This window comes from Schistocerca piceifrons, chromosome 8, assembly GCF_021461385.2.
Source record: "Schistocerca piceifrons isolate TAMUIC-IGC-003096 chromosome 8, iqSchPice1.1, whole genome shotgun sequence".
NCBI classification, from domain to species: domain Eukaryota; kingdom Metazoa; phylum Arthropoda; class Insecta; order Orthoptera; family Acrididae; genus Schistocerca; species Schistocerca piceifrons.
The window spans coordinates 146,341,558-146,354,853 of NC_060145.1; the positions used below are offsets into that span (position 1 = coordinate 146,341,558).

Below are 13,296 nucleotides of genomic sequence, written 5' to 3' on the forward strand. Positions count from 1 at the left end.
TCGCTGTAAACACGCTTCCCTCTTCACTGTCCAGCCTGTCTCTGCGGTATACATTCCAATCTGAGTTTAGAATTTCATTACTGTTTACATCTGGTTTCTGCCAACTATCCTGATATTAGACGTATGGTGGACATGGCTTTTCCATTTCAGCCTGTATTTTGCAGTTAGTTTTAGTAATGCAGGGCCGGCCCGCTGCGTATTCGCCACCGCGTTTCTTGGATATGCTTTACGGGCTATGCAAGGCCCCTATGTTACGTGAAACAGCCGTTTACTGACAGATTGCTGGGTTCTTTACCGCCAAGCCTCCTGCGACCGCCACGGCGTCCGAGGGCGCAGGCCGCGCTACTTCGTGGCAATAAACAGCGCTGCACGAGTGGGGGACCTACCCCCATCTGTGCTGTCACGTGACCGCCCGTGTGTGTTCTCAGCGCGAGTACTTTGTTCGCCGCCGAGCCTCTTGTTGGCCAGTTCAACTCTGCGATCTATATGGATAGTCATCCACGTAGTGCCACTCCGTTGTGGCCCACAACGCCTGCTACTGTTGCTGCAATACAACCGACTTGGTCGTCCAATGCTTTCACCAGGCTTTCAGGCACTGCCGTGGGATCACCGGCTTTGGATGACTCCGTTTCCACAAAACCATCGCTGCTACCTACGCTCGCGGACTTCGTCCCAGTGGGCACTAGTTATGCATCACCACAAAAAGTGCTATTCTTTAATCGTTATTTCAGGTAAACTTCGTTCTCTAACTGTACTGGATATACTCAATGCTCAATCAATGAAGTGTTATTTCGAGCATGGTAATCAAGCACTACTTAAGTACGCCACTCGGTAAAGCACTTCAGTTGTAGTGGGTACTAAATTTAGTTCTTGGCCAATATCAGTGTTTCTTTTATACTCCAATAACTAATATCCCGCCACAACGCGGAGGAACTTCACCTTTGACAATTCGATTTGTCGTTATTGATCTTAAGTTAGGCTCCAGCATTTGCTACTCTAAAACAGCAAAGGTAAGGAAAGTAATTTGTAAGGTTCATGTACAGGGTATGACTCTGGCAAATTTTAGCTCCACATACTCTGACTAGGATAAACTTATAATTGCACCCTAGATTTTTAAACTGTTTTAATAGTTCAGTTATTGTCTGTGTAGAACAGTGGTCATCAAACGTTTTTGCTCAAGAGCCAATGTGGGCGGCAACTTGGGCTGCATATGTGTCGATCTTAATACCGGTAATTGCTAACGTACATCAACTAGTACATTACGAGCCCCCAATAGACCAGCTATATTAAGAGTGCAATAAGTTGGGAGTCAGCCTCTAAATACTGATGGTTAAAAGCCGTCACCGTTCGGAACACTTCGTCTCTATTCTGTTGTTGTTGTTGTGGTCTTCAGTCCTGAGACTCGTTTGATGCAGCTCTCCATGCTACTCTATCCTGTGCAAGTTTCTTCATCTCCCAGTACCTACTGCAGCCTACATCCTTCTGAATCTGTTTAGTGTATTCATCTCTTGGTCTCCCTCTACGATTTTTACCCTCCACACTGCCCTCCAGTTTTGGCGATCCCTTGATGCCTCACAACATGTCCTACTAACCGGTCCCTTCTTTTTGTCGAGTTGTTCCACATACTCCTCTTCTCCCCAATTCTATTCAGTACTTCATCATTAGTTATATGATCTACCCATCTAATCTTCAGCATTCTTCTGTAGCACCACGTTTCGGAAGCTTCTATTCTCTTCTCGTCCAAACTATTTATCGTCCATGTTTCACTTCTATACATGGCTACACTCCATACAAATACTTTCAGAAACGACGTCCTGACACTCAAATCTATACTCGATGTTAACAAATTTTTCTTCTTCAGAAACGCTCTCCTTGCCATTGCCAGTCTATATTTTATATCCTCTCTACTTCGACCATCATCAGTTATTTTGCTCCCCAAACAGCAAAACTCCTTTACTACTTTAAGTGTCTCATTTCCTAATCTAATCCCCTCAGCATCTCTCGACTTAATTCGACTACACTCCATTATCCTCGTTTTGCTTTTGTTGATGTTCATCATATATCCTCCTTTCAAGACACTGTCCATTCCGTTCAACTGCTCTTCCAAGTCCTTTGCTGTCTCTGACAGAATTACAATGTCATCGGCCAACCTCAAAGTTTTTATTTCTTCTCCATAGATTTTAATACCTACACCGAATTTTTCTTTTGTTTCCTTTACTGCTTGCTCAATATACAGATTGAATAACATCGGGGAGAGGCTACAACCCTGTCTCACTCCCTTCCCAACCACTGCTTCCCTTTCATGCCCCTCGACTCTTATAACTGCCATCTGGTTTCTGTACAAATTGTAAATAGCCTTTCGCTTCCTGTATTTTACACCTGCCACCTTTAGAATTTGAAAGAGAATATTCCAGTCAACATTGTCAAAAGCTTTCTCTAAGTTTACAAATGCTAGACACGTAGGTTTGCCTTTCCTTAATCTTTCTTCTAAGATAAGTCGAAGGTCAGTATTGCCTCACGTGTTACAATATTTCACCAAAATCCAAACTGATCTTCCCCGAGGTCGGCTTTTACTAGTTTTTCCATTCGTCTGTAAAGAATTCGCGTTAGTATTTTGCAGCTGTGACTTATTAAACTGATAGTTCGGTAATTTTCACGTCTGTCAACACCTGCTTTCTTTGGGATTGGAATTATTATATTCTTCTTGAAGTCTGAGGGTATTTCGCCTGTCTCATACATCTTGCTCACCAGATGGTAGACTTTTGTCAGGACTGGCTCTCCCAAGGCCATCAGTAGGTCTAATGAAATGTTGTCTACTCCCGGAGCCTTGTTTTGACTCAGGTCTTTCAGTGCTCTGTCAAACTCTTCACGCAGTATCGTATATCCCATTTCATCTTCATCTACATCCTCTTCCATTTCCATAATATGGTCCCCAAGTACATCGCCCTTGTATAGATCCTCTATATACTCCTTCCACCTTTCTGCTTTCCCTTCTTTGCTTAGAACTGGGTTTCCATCTGAGCTCTTGACATTCATACAAGTGGTTCTCTTTTCTCCAAAGGTCTCTTTAATTTTCCTGTAGGCAGTATCTATCTTACCCCTAGTGAGATAAGCCTCTACATCCTTACATTTGTCCTCTAGCCACCCCTGCTTAGCCATTTTGCACTTTCTGTCGATATCATTTATGAGACGCTTGTATTCCCTTTTGCCTGCTTCATTTACTGCATTTTTATATTTTCTTCTTTCATCAATTAAGTTCAATATCTCTTCTGTTACCCAAGGAGTTCTACTAGCCCTCGTCTTTTTACCTACTTGATCCTCTGCTGCCTTCACTACTTCATCCCCCAGAGCTACCCATTCTTCTTCTACTGTGTTTCTTTCCCCCATTCCTGTCAATTGTTCTCTTATGCTCTCCCTGAAACTCTGTACAACCTCTGGTTCTTTCAGTTTATCCAGGTCCCATCTCCTTAAATTCCCACCATTTTGCAGTTTCTTCAGTTTTAATCTACAGTTCATAACCAATAGATTGTGGTCAGAATCCACATCTGCCCCTGGAAATGTCTTACAATTTAAAACCTGGTTCATAAATCTCTGTCTTACCATTATATAATCTATCTGATACCTTTTAGTATCTCCAGGATTCTTCCATGTATACAACCTTCTTTCATGACTCTTGGTCCAAGTGTGAGCAATGATTAAGTTATGCTCTGTGCAAAACTCTACCAGGCGGCTTCCTCTTGCATTTCTTAGCCCCAATCCATATTCACCTACTATGTTTCCTTCTCTCCGTTTTCCTACTCTCGAATTCCAGTCACACATGACTATCAAATTTTCGTTTCCCTTCACTACCTGAATAATTTCTTTTATCTCATCATACATTTCTTCAATTTCTTCATCATCTGCAGAGCTAGTTGACATATAAACTTGTACTACTGTAGTAGGCCTGGGCTTTGTGTCTATCTTGGCCACAATAATGCGTTCACTATGCTGTTTGTAGTAGCTTACCCACACTCCTATTTTTTTTATTCATTATTAAACCTACTCCTGCATTACCCCTATTTGATTTTGTGTTTATAACCCTGTACTCACCTGACCAAAAGTCTTGTTCCTCCTGCCACCGAACTTCACTAATTCCCACTGTATCTAACTTTAAATTATCCATTTCCCTTTTTAAATTTTCTAATCTACCTGCCCTGTTAAGGGATCTGACATTCCACGCTCCGATCTGTAGTACGCCAGTTTTCTTTTTCCTGATAACGATGTGCTCTTGAGTAGTCCCCGGCCGGAGGCCCGAATGGGGGACTATTTTACCTCCGGAATATTTTACCCAAGAGGACGCCATCATCATTTTCCATACAGTAAAGCTGCATGCCCTCGGGAAAAATTACGGCTGTAGTTTCCCCTTGCTTTCAGCCGTTCGCAGTACCAGCGCAGCAAGGCCATTTTGATTAATGTTGCAAGGCCAGGTCAGTCAATCATCCAGACTGTTGCCCCTGCAACTACTGAAAAGGCTGCTGCCCCTCTTCAGGAACCACACGTTTGTCTGACCTCTCAATAGATGCCCCTCCGTTGTGGTTGCACCTACGGTATGGCCATCTGTATCACTGAGGCACGCAAGCCTCCCCACCTACGGCAAAGTCCATGGTTCAGGGGGAAGGGTCTCTATTCTAACAGCCTGAAAATGTGTCGTGTTTTCTATGCGAGCGGACGATTAATTGCTTAAAAGCAGAATCTATACTTATATTTACATGTATTGAGCAATATGGGACATGATCACAAACCCATATACATTATAAAAATGTATGTATGTATGTTTATTCTACATGCCCTAAACCACTGGACTGATTTCATCCAAACTAGATGCCCACATCACTTACCCACTGTAAGGAATCAGTGGTTGTGTGTGTGTGTGTGTGTGTGTGATATCATCTATCCAGTATTTCAGAATGAGAGCACTTAGTCAACTGCAACGACTTCATGGTCATTCCAAATCCTTAAGAAACTTTTTCTCGCTGCCATCGCCACAAAACGATGAAAGGAAAAGAGTTTACCACTTGCTATATTTGTGCTGTTGATGCAGTAAAACGTCTGCATCAGTGATGACGTTTTTATCATTTCTTTACTATTAACTGTATTCATGACAAGTTTTGCAAACACAATTCACATATACTACTGAATATACCCGTAAAATTACTCAGATAATGTTAATTATGTTTAGAACGTCATTTCCTTCTACTCATTGCGTTGTATAACAGTGTGGGATTTTGGTTGGGTTGTAGCCCAAGGAAACACGTTACTGTAAGGCTCGGTATATTTCATTACAGACGTCAACATTGCAAGAAGTCGTAATGGCAACTCAACAAACAAGATGGCGTAAACTGTTGAGTTGAATAGTCAAAGAACTTGTGATGGCGGAGATATGTCATTCGTACTTGTCGACGCCACAACAGCCTTAATTTAATTTCATATTTCTTGCTGCAAATATCTACGGAATCTGAAGTTCATCATCCTTGTAATGCACATTCACGAATTCGCCTTACTTGTTTGAAATTTAAGAGGCACACTCCCTAAGAAGGCATCACCAATGGAAGACAAACATGCAAACATACTGCCTATCAATCCTCTTACTTCGCAGTGGTCCGGTCACTTATTGCTCTACCCCTGAGGTAAGTGGTCAGTTTCACTTGGCTCACTACTGAATTCGCACACAAACTAGAATTAAGTGTGTCGTCATTGTGTAGACTTCATACTTACTGGTATGAAGATGTGGGCTACAGAGTGGTGCAGCAACAGTCATTGTAGGAAAGCTGGACAGAAGCAGAACTGATTAGTGAACAAGTTAACACAGAAAACAGATTTACATAACTTGTATTCTCCAGCCGTATGAGTATTCATTACAAATAATAAAGCAAGAAATAAAGTCCAGCTCTCAATGTCAACAAGGATGAAGCTCTCTGTACTAAAGCACAAAAGATGGTGTTGGAGCCATGACTAGGCGGCATCTGTGTAGTGTCACGTGGCAAAGTGGCTCAGAGTGGAGTGGCTGCCACTGACCATCCTATATTGTGGTGGCAGAGGGTGCTTGTGGTCCAGAGCTACTGGAGGTGTGGGTCAGTGGGCAAGCACTATTGGGTCCGCAAGATCCCTGGTGACCACTATTGGCGTCAGATAAAAAATTTGAAATTCCATTGCCATCTTAAAGATGCCCACAGGGTGGTATTGATACGTGATACCATAGTCTTAAAGTATTACTGGCTCTGTGAGCCCACTCTAAGGGAAAAAAAATGCACCATGAAGATATTATCTAAATAGCGGAAATCGGTAAATGTGACGTACATGTGCAGACAAACAAATGGCTACAATTTCAGAAAAATTAAATGGTTTATTCAAGAGAAAGAGTGTAACAAGTTGGGCAAGTCAATAACACGTTGGTCCCCCTCTGACCCTTAGACAAGCAGTTATTGGTTTGACATTGACTGATAGAACTGTTGGACTGATAGAATTTTTGAATGTACTACTGAGCGATATTGTGCAAAATCCTGTCTGATGCATTAGATCATCAAAATCCTGAGATGGATTGAGGGCCCTTCCCATAATTCTCCAAACTTTCTCAATTGGGGGAGAGAGACAGCAGTTTTGCTGGCCAGGTTAGTGTTTGACAAGCAGCAGAAACTCTCGGGTGGGCATTATCTTCCCGAACTGTGTGCCCAGGATGGCTTCCCATGAAGGGCAACAGGGCATGGAATATAGTCAACACACCACTGCTTCGTAAGGGTGAAGCAGAGTACAACCATAGGAGTCTTGCTATGAAATGAAATGGCACTGCAGCCCGTCACTTCTGGCTGTCGAGCCATATGCCGGGCGACAGATTGGTAGCCTACTGATGTCCAGGGCCGCCCCAGATAAGTTCTCACTGCTCATCAGGGCTCACTTAGAAGCACGACTCATTGCTGAAGACAATTCTACTCTAGTCAATGAGAGTCCAGACTGATGAGACACACGGGACAGTGGCAAGATACCAAGCTGTCGGCTGTCATACAGGCCAACAACCAGGAGTGATGGACAGGATTTCCATCTCTTTTCTTAGCAGGACCACTTTGTCATGAGTGTCACTCTTACAGAACAGCAGCACGTCAACAATATTCTATGCCATGTTTTGTTGCCCTTTATGGCAAACCATCACGTTCCTACATTTCAGCAAGATAATGCCTGCCTGCACACAGCGACAGTTTCTACTGCTTGTCTTCATGCTTGTCAGACCCTGTTTTGGCCAGCAAGGTCACTAGATCTTTCCCCAGTTGATAATGTTCGGAGCATTATGGGTAGGATCTCCTCCAACCATCTCGGGATGTTGATGATCTAACGAGCTAATTGACAGAATTTGACCTCAGGATGACTTCCTATCAATCAATCTAAGCTGAATAACTGCTTGCATAAGGGTCAGCGATGGGCCAACACGTTACAGACTTTGTCAATTTGTACGCTTTTTCTCCTGAATAAATCATCCATTTTCCTGAAATTGTAATCGTGAGTCTGCACATGTACAGTATGTGATCAAAAGCATCAGGACACCTGTCTGAAAGTGACTCGAAAGTTCATGGTGCCCTCTATCGGTAGTGCTGGAATTCAATATGGTGTTGGCCCTCCCTTAGCATTGTTGACAGTTTCCAGTCTCGCAGGCATATGTTCAATCAAGTGCTGGAAGGTTCCTTGGGGAATGGCAACCCATTCTTCAAGGAGTGCTACACTGAGGAGAGATATCGATGTCGGTTGGTGAGGCCTGGCACGAAGTGTGCGTTCCAAAACATCCCAAAGGTGTTCTATAGGCTTTATGTCAGGGTTCTGTGCAGGCCAGTCCATTACAGGCCGTGCATTATGAACAGGTGCTGGATCGTGTTGAAAGGTGAAGTCGTCATCCCTGAATTTCTCTTCAACAGTGGGAAGCAAGAAGGTGCATAAAACATCAGTGTAGGCCTGTGCTGTGATAGTGCGATGCAAAACAAGGGGTGCAAGCCCCATCCATGAACAACACGACAGCACCATAACATCACAGCTTCTGAATTTTACTGTTGGTACTACACATGCTGGCAGATGACGTTCACCGGTCATTCGCCATACCCGCACACTGCCATCATATCGCCGCATTGTGTACCGTGATTCGTCACACCACGCAACAGTTTTTCCACTCTCCAATCGTCCAATTTTCAAGCTCCTTACATCAAGCGAGGCCTTGTTTAGCATTTACTGGCGTGATGTGTGTCCTATGAGCGGCCGCTTGACCATGAAATCCAAGTTTTCTCACCTCCCACCTAACTGTCATAGTACTTGCAGTGTATCCTGATGCAGTTTGGAGTTCCTGTGTGATGGTCTGCCTATAACACATTATCACCCTCTTCAACTATTGGCAGTCTGTCAGTCAACAGATGAGGTCGGCCTGTACACTGTTGTGCTGTAGGTGTCCCTTCATGTTTCTGCTTCACTATCACATCAGAAACAGTGGACCTAGGGATGTTTAGGAGTGTGGAAATATCGTGTACAGACGTATGACACAAGTGACACCCAATCACCTGACGATGTTCAAAGTCCATGAGTTCCGCAGAGTGCCCCATTCTGCTTTCTCACGATGTCTAATGACTACTGAGGTGGCTGATATGGAGTACCTGGCAGTAGGTGGTAGCACAATGCACCTAATATGAAAAACGTATGTTTTCGGGGGTGTCCGGATACTTTTGATCAGATAGTGTACATCGCATCTACTGAGCTGTCCTGTTCGGGTAATTCCTTTTTGGTGTGTAGTTCCTTTTCTTTCTCCCTTTGAGCGTATTTTAGTTTGTTACTGAGCACAACAACTACACACTAAAAAAATTGTTAATGTCAGGTGACGTTTTTGGATTCAGCTGTTGGCTGCTACATGCATATTATAAAATATGGTTGAGAACAGTAGGCCACGTGAATACTTGATTCAGGATGCGGTCTGATGACCAGTGATCTGGACCAACTCTTATTTCCAATTTTTGAAATGCTGTCACTTTCGTCCAGTCCAGTCCATCGATATTATCATTCCCTATTTAGCAGCAATTACATGCCGCAGTTTGAACCTTATTTTTCAGATCTGCCTATTTTAAATTGATAATCAACAAAAATCAGCATATGAAACAATGAAACTGAAATTCTCATTTCTTAATCTGCTCGTTTATGAATGCTGTCGACAAATAAAAGCTGAAAATATCTGGTAATAATGGATAGCCTTGTCTAGCTCCTTTGTTAATATCAGCAAATTCTGTCCCATTTCTTAAAATATGGATCCTCATTTTACTATTTTCATGTGACAGGAATGCCATAATCGGATATGCTGAAACACTTATTTACTTTAGTGATCTCCATAGCATTTTTCTTATCCGTTTTATCCGGTCAAACCTCTTTTCCTCTTCCATTGATCTGTCTGTCTAGACATGTTGTCGCTGTCCTCAATCCGAAGACTGGTTTGAAGCAGCTCTCCCAACTACTCTATCCTGTGCGTGCCTCTTCATCTTTAAGTAACTTTTGCAACTTACACCCTTCTGAATCTGCTTACTGTATTCATCTCTTGGTCTACCTGTACAATTACCCCTCCCCCCCCCCCCCCCCACACACACACTTCTTGTCCATATTAAATTGATGATCCCTGAATGTCTCAGAATATCTTCTGTCAACTGATCCCTTCTTTTGATCAATTTGTGCCACAAATTTCTTGTCTCCTCAATTCTATTCAGTACCTACTCATTAGTTACATGATCTACTCAGCTAATCTTCAGCATTCTTCTGTAGAACCACATTTCAAAAGCATCCAGACTCCTCTTGTCCAAACTGTTTATTGTCAATATTTCATTTCTATACATAGCTACACTCCATACAATAACTTTCAGAAAGACTTCCTAACATATAAATGTATGTTCAGTGTTAACAAATTTCTCTTCATCAGAAAACATTTTCTTCCCATTGTGTCTACATTTTATATTCTCTCTACTTTGCCCATCATCCGTTATTACGCTGCCATAATAGCAAAAAAAAAAAACATTTTTACTTTAAGTGTCTCTCTTCCTAATGTAATTCCCCCAGCATCAACTGATTTAATTCTATTTCATTCCATTATTCTTGTTTTGCTTTTGCTGATGTTCATCGTATATCCTCCTTTGAAGATGATGCCCATTCTGTTCAGCTGCTCTTCAAAGTTCTTTGTCTGTGTCAGAATCATCTCACCAGTGAAACTTAGTTTTTTTCCCCTCCTTGAACTTCACACTCTGCTTCAAATTTTTCTACAGTTTCAGTCACTGCTTGCTCAGTGTACTGATTGCATAACATCAGGGATAAGCTACAACCTGTCTTTCTCCCTTCTCAATCACTGGCTTCCTTTTCATGCCCTCGACCTTCATAACAGGTGTCTGGTTTCTGTATAAGTTGTAAATAGCGCTTCGCTCCCTGTATTTGACTCTTGCTACCTCCAGAATTTCAAAGAGAGTATTCTAGTCGACACTGTCAAAAACTTTCTCTAAGTCTACAAATTCTATAAATGTAGGTTTGTCTCTCTTTAACCTATGTTCTAAAATAAATCACAGGGTCAGTGTTGCCTTGAGTGTTCGTAGATTTTTGCAGAATCCAAACCACCTGTCCCCAAGGTCAGCTTCTACCAGTTTTGCCTTTCTTCTGTAAGGCATTAGTGTTAAGATTTTGCAGCAATGATTTATTAAACTGGTAATACAGGGTGTACATAAAGTCTGGGAACACTTTCATTTATTTATTCCACAAGAACTAAACATTGTAGAGATGTCAAACATATTGCATTTTGAAGAGAAAATCTGCAAGTTTTATTATTTTTTTTTTACAAACATTCACAGTGTGAACCATGAGTGACCCGGCAGACATCAATACAGCAATCGAATTATTTCCATACTTGTCCCAACATTGTATCGGCGACTGTGGTAGTCGCCTCCTGTATTGTCTCCCGCAGTTCTACTACATCACGTGGTAGAGGTGGTACATACACCAGATCTTTAATGCGTCCCCACAGAAAAAAGCCACACGGAGTGAGATCTGGTGATAAGGGAGGCCATTTCATGAAACAGCTGTCCCCTTCTGTAGCACATCCGATCCACCGATGTGGCAGCTCCGTGTTCAGGTATCCACGAACTTCACGATGAAAATGGGGTGGAGCCCCATTTTGCTGAAAGATCAACAGAGAGTCCGATTGTATTTGAGGCATCAGCCACAGCTGCAACATGTCCAAGTAGGAATATCCAATGACAGTGTCTCTTGTACACACTCCACATTCACTTCACTCACACTGGGACGTCCACTACTCTTTGCCGGGCACAAGCAACCAGTCGTAACGAATTTGTTGTGCCAGTGGTAAATGGCCTTCCTTGTTGGTGGCTTCTTACCGTACTTGGTTCTAAACATCCGTTGAACAGCTGTAGTAGACTTGTTTTTGTCGAACTCCAACACACAGAATGCTCACTCCACACCTAAACTAGCCATGTTTGCGACTAACACTGACTATCGGAAAATTACCGAACTACGCTGTGGCCATATACATGAAAAAAACTTTCAGGGTTTTTCTTCAAAATGACATACGTATGATACCTGTACAATGTTTGGCTCTTGTGCAATAAATAATTGAAAGTGTTCCTGGACTTTATGTACACCCTGTATTTATACCTGTTAGCACTTGTTTTCCTGGGAATTGGAATTATAATATTTATCTTGAAGTTCGAAGGGATTTCCCTCTCACACTAGATGGAAGAGTTTTGTCGTGGCTGGTTCTCCCAGGGCTGTAAGTAGTTCTGACAGAATGTTGTTTACTCCTGGAGCCATGTTCAGCCTTAGGTCTTCCTGTGTTCTGTCAAATTCTTCTCCTAGTACCATATCTCCCATCTTGTCTTCATCTGTGTTTTCTTCTGTTTCTGTAACAGTGCCCTAAAGTCCATCTTCCTGTACGAACCCTCCATATACTCCTTTCAGCTTTCCCTTCTTTGCTTAGGACTGGTTTACCATCTGAGTTTTTGATATTCAGACACATGGTTCTCTTTCCTCCAAAGCCCTCTTCAATTTTCATATGGGCAGCACCTCTTTTTCCCTAGTAATATGTTTCTAAATTCTCACAGCTGTCCCAGACATGTGTAAATTAAAGTCCCCACCGCAGTGCTTTAGTTGGTGAGAAGCTTTTTTAATCAACTCCACACATAGATTATGAATGTCTAGCGACTTTTTACATTTTTAATCACTTTTTCCAGTTCTTGCATTGTTGTCGGACCTAGAGTCAATGGTGTTGGTGTTTATATCTGCTTCTTCTCGATTGTCACTCCATAAACATCTAAAGAGCTTCAACCATTCCTTGTTGGATATTACATTTAGTTCTAAAGTATCTCATTCCTATTTGTTAAAGTGCTCCATAATTTACAAACTTTGTTTTGTCTTCCATGAAAACCATATAAAGATAACAACAACAACAATAAACGATTTGTTAAGCTCATTTTCCTCACTGAATTAATACATTATCTTCATTTTTAGCTAAACTTCTTATCCAATTCCTAATTTCTTATACAACTTAATTATGTCCTTTGCTTTATACCTATGGCTACCAAATTTTATGTATGGTTAATATGCCTACAACTGCACCTAGATTTGGAGCTACACAGACCAAACATTGCTGTTGATGCAGTCTTCTCCAGGGACTGGGCTGATGGACCTCCACGCTAGTCTCTGTGCAAGCACGTTCATTTCAACTACTGAAACCTACTTCTATTGGAACCTGCTCCCTCGGTCTCTTCCTACAATTATATTCACCACAGTGTCCTCCTTTATTAAGCTGATGATTCATTGGTCCTGATCCCTTCTTTTGGTCAATTTCTGCCATAATTTTTTTCCTGCCCAATTCAATCCAGAGCCTCATCGTTCATGCAATGTACCCATCTTATTTTCAATATTCTTCTATAGCAACATGTTTCAAAAGCTTCTATTCTGTTCCTGTCTTAACTGCATCATCTACGTTTCACTTCTGTACAAGGCTACATTCCAAATACCTCCACAAAAGATTTCCTAACAGTCAAATTTACATTCAATGCCAACAAATTCCCTTTTTTAGAAATGCTTTTCTTGTTACAGCAAGTCTGCATTTTATATCCTCTCTGGTCGTTAGTGCCTTTGTTCCCCAAATAGCTGAACTCATCAACTACTCTTAGTGTCTCATTTCTTAATTTAATTCCCTCACAAACAAGATTTAATTGGACAAAATTCTATTATCCTTGTTCTCCTTTTGTT

General features: G+C 41.8%; 1 protein-coding gene across 1 annotated transcript in view; it reads left to right on the top strand.

The window, feature by feature from the left end:
- The window catches only part of LOC124712141 (piggyBac transposable element-derived protein 4-like), a 102,017-nt gene that overhangs the window by 68,797 nt on the left and 19,924 nt on the right, over positions 1–13,296 (top strand). The window lies entirely within an intron of this gene.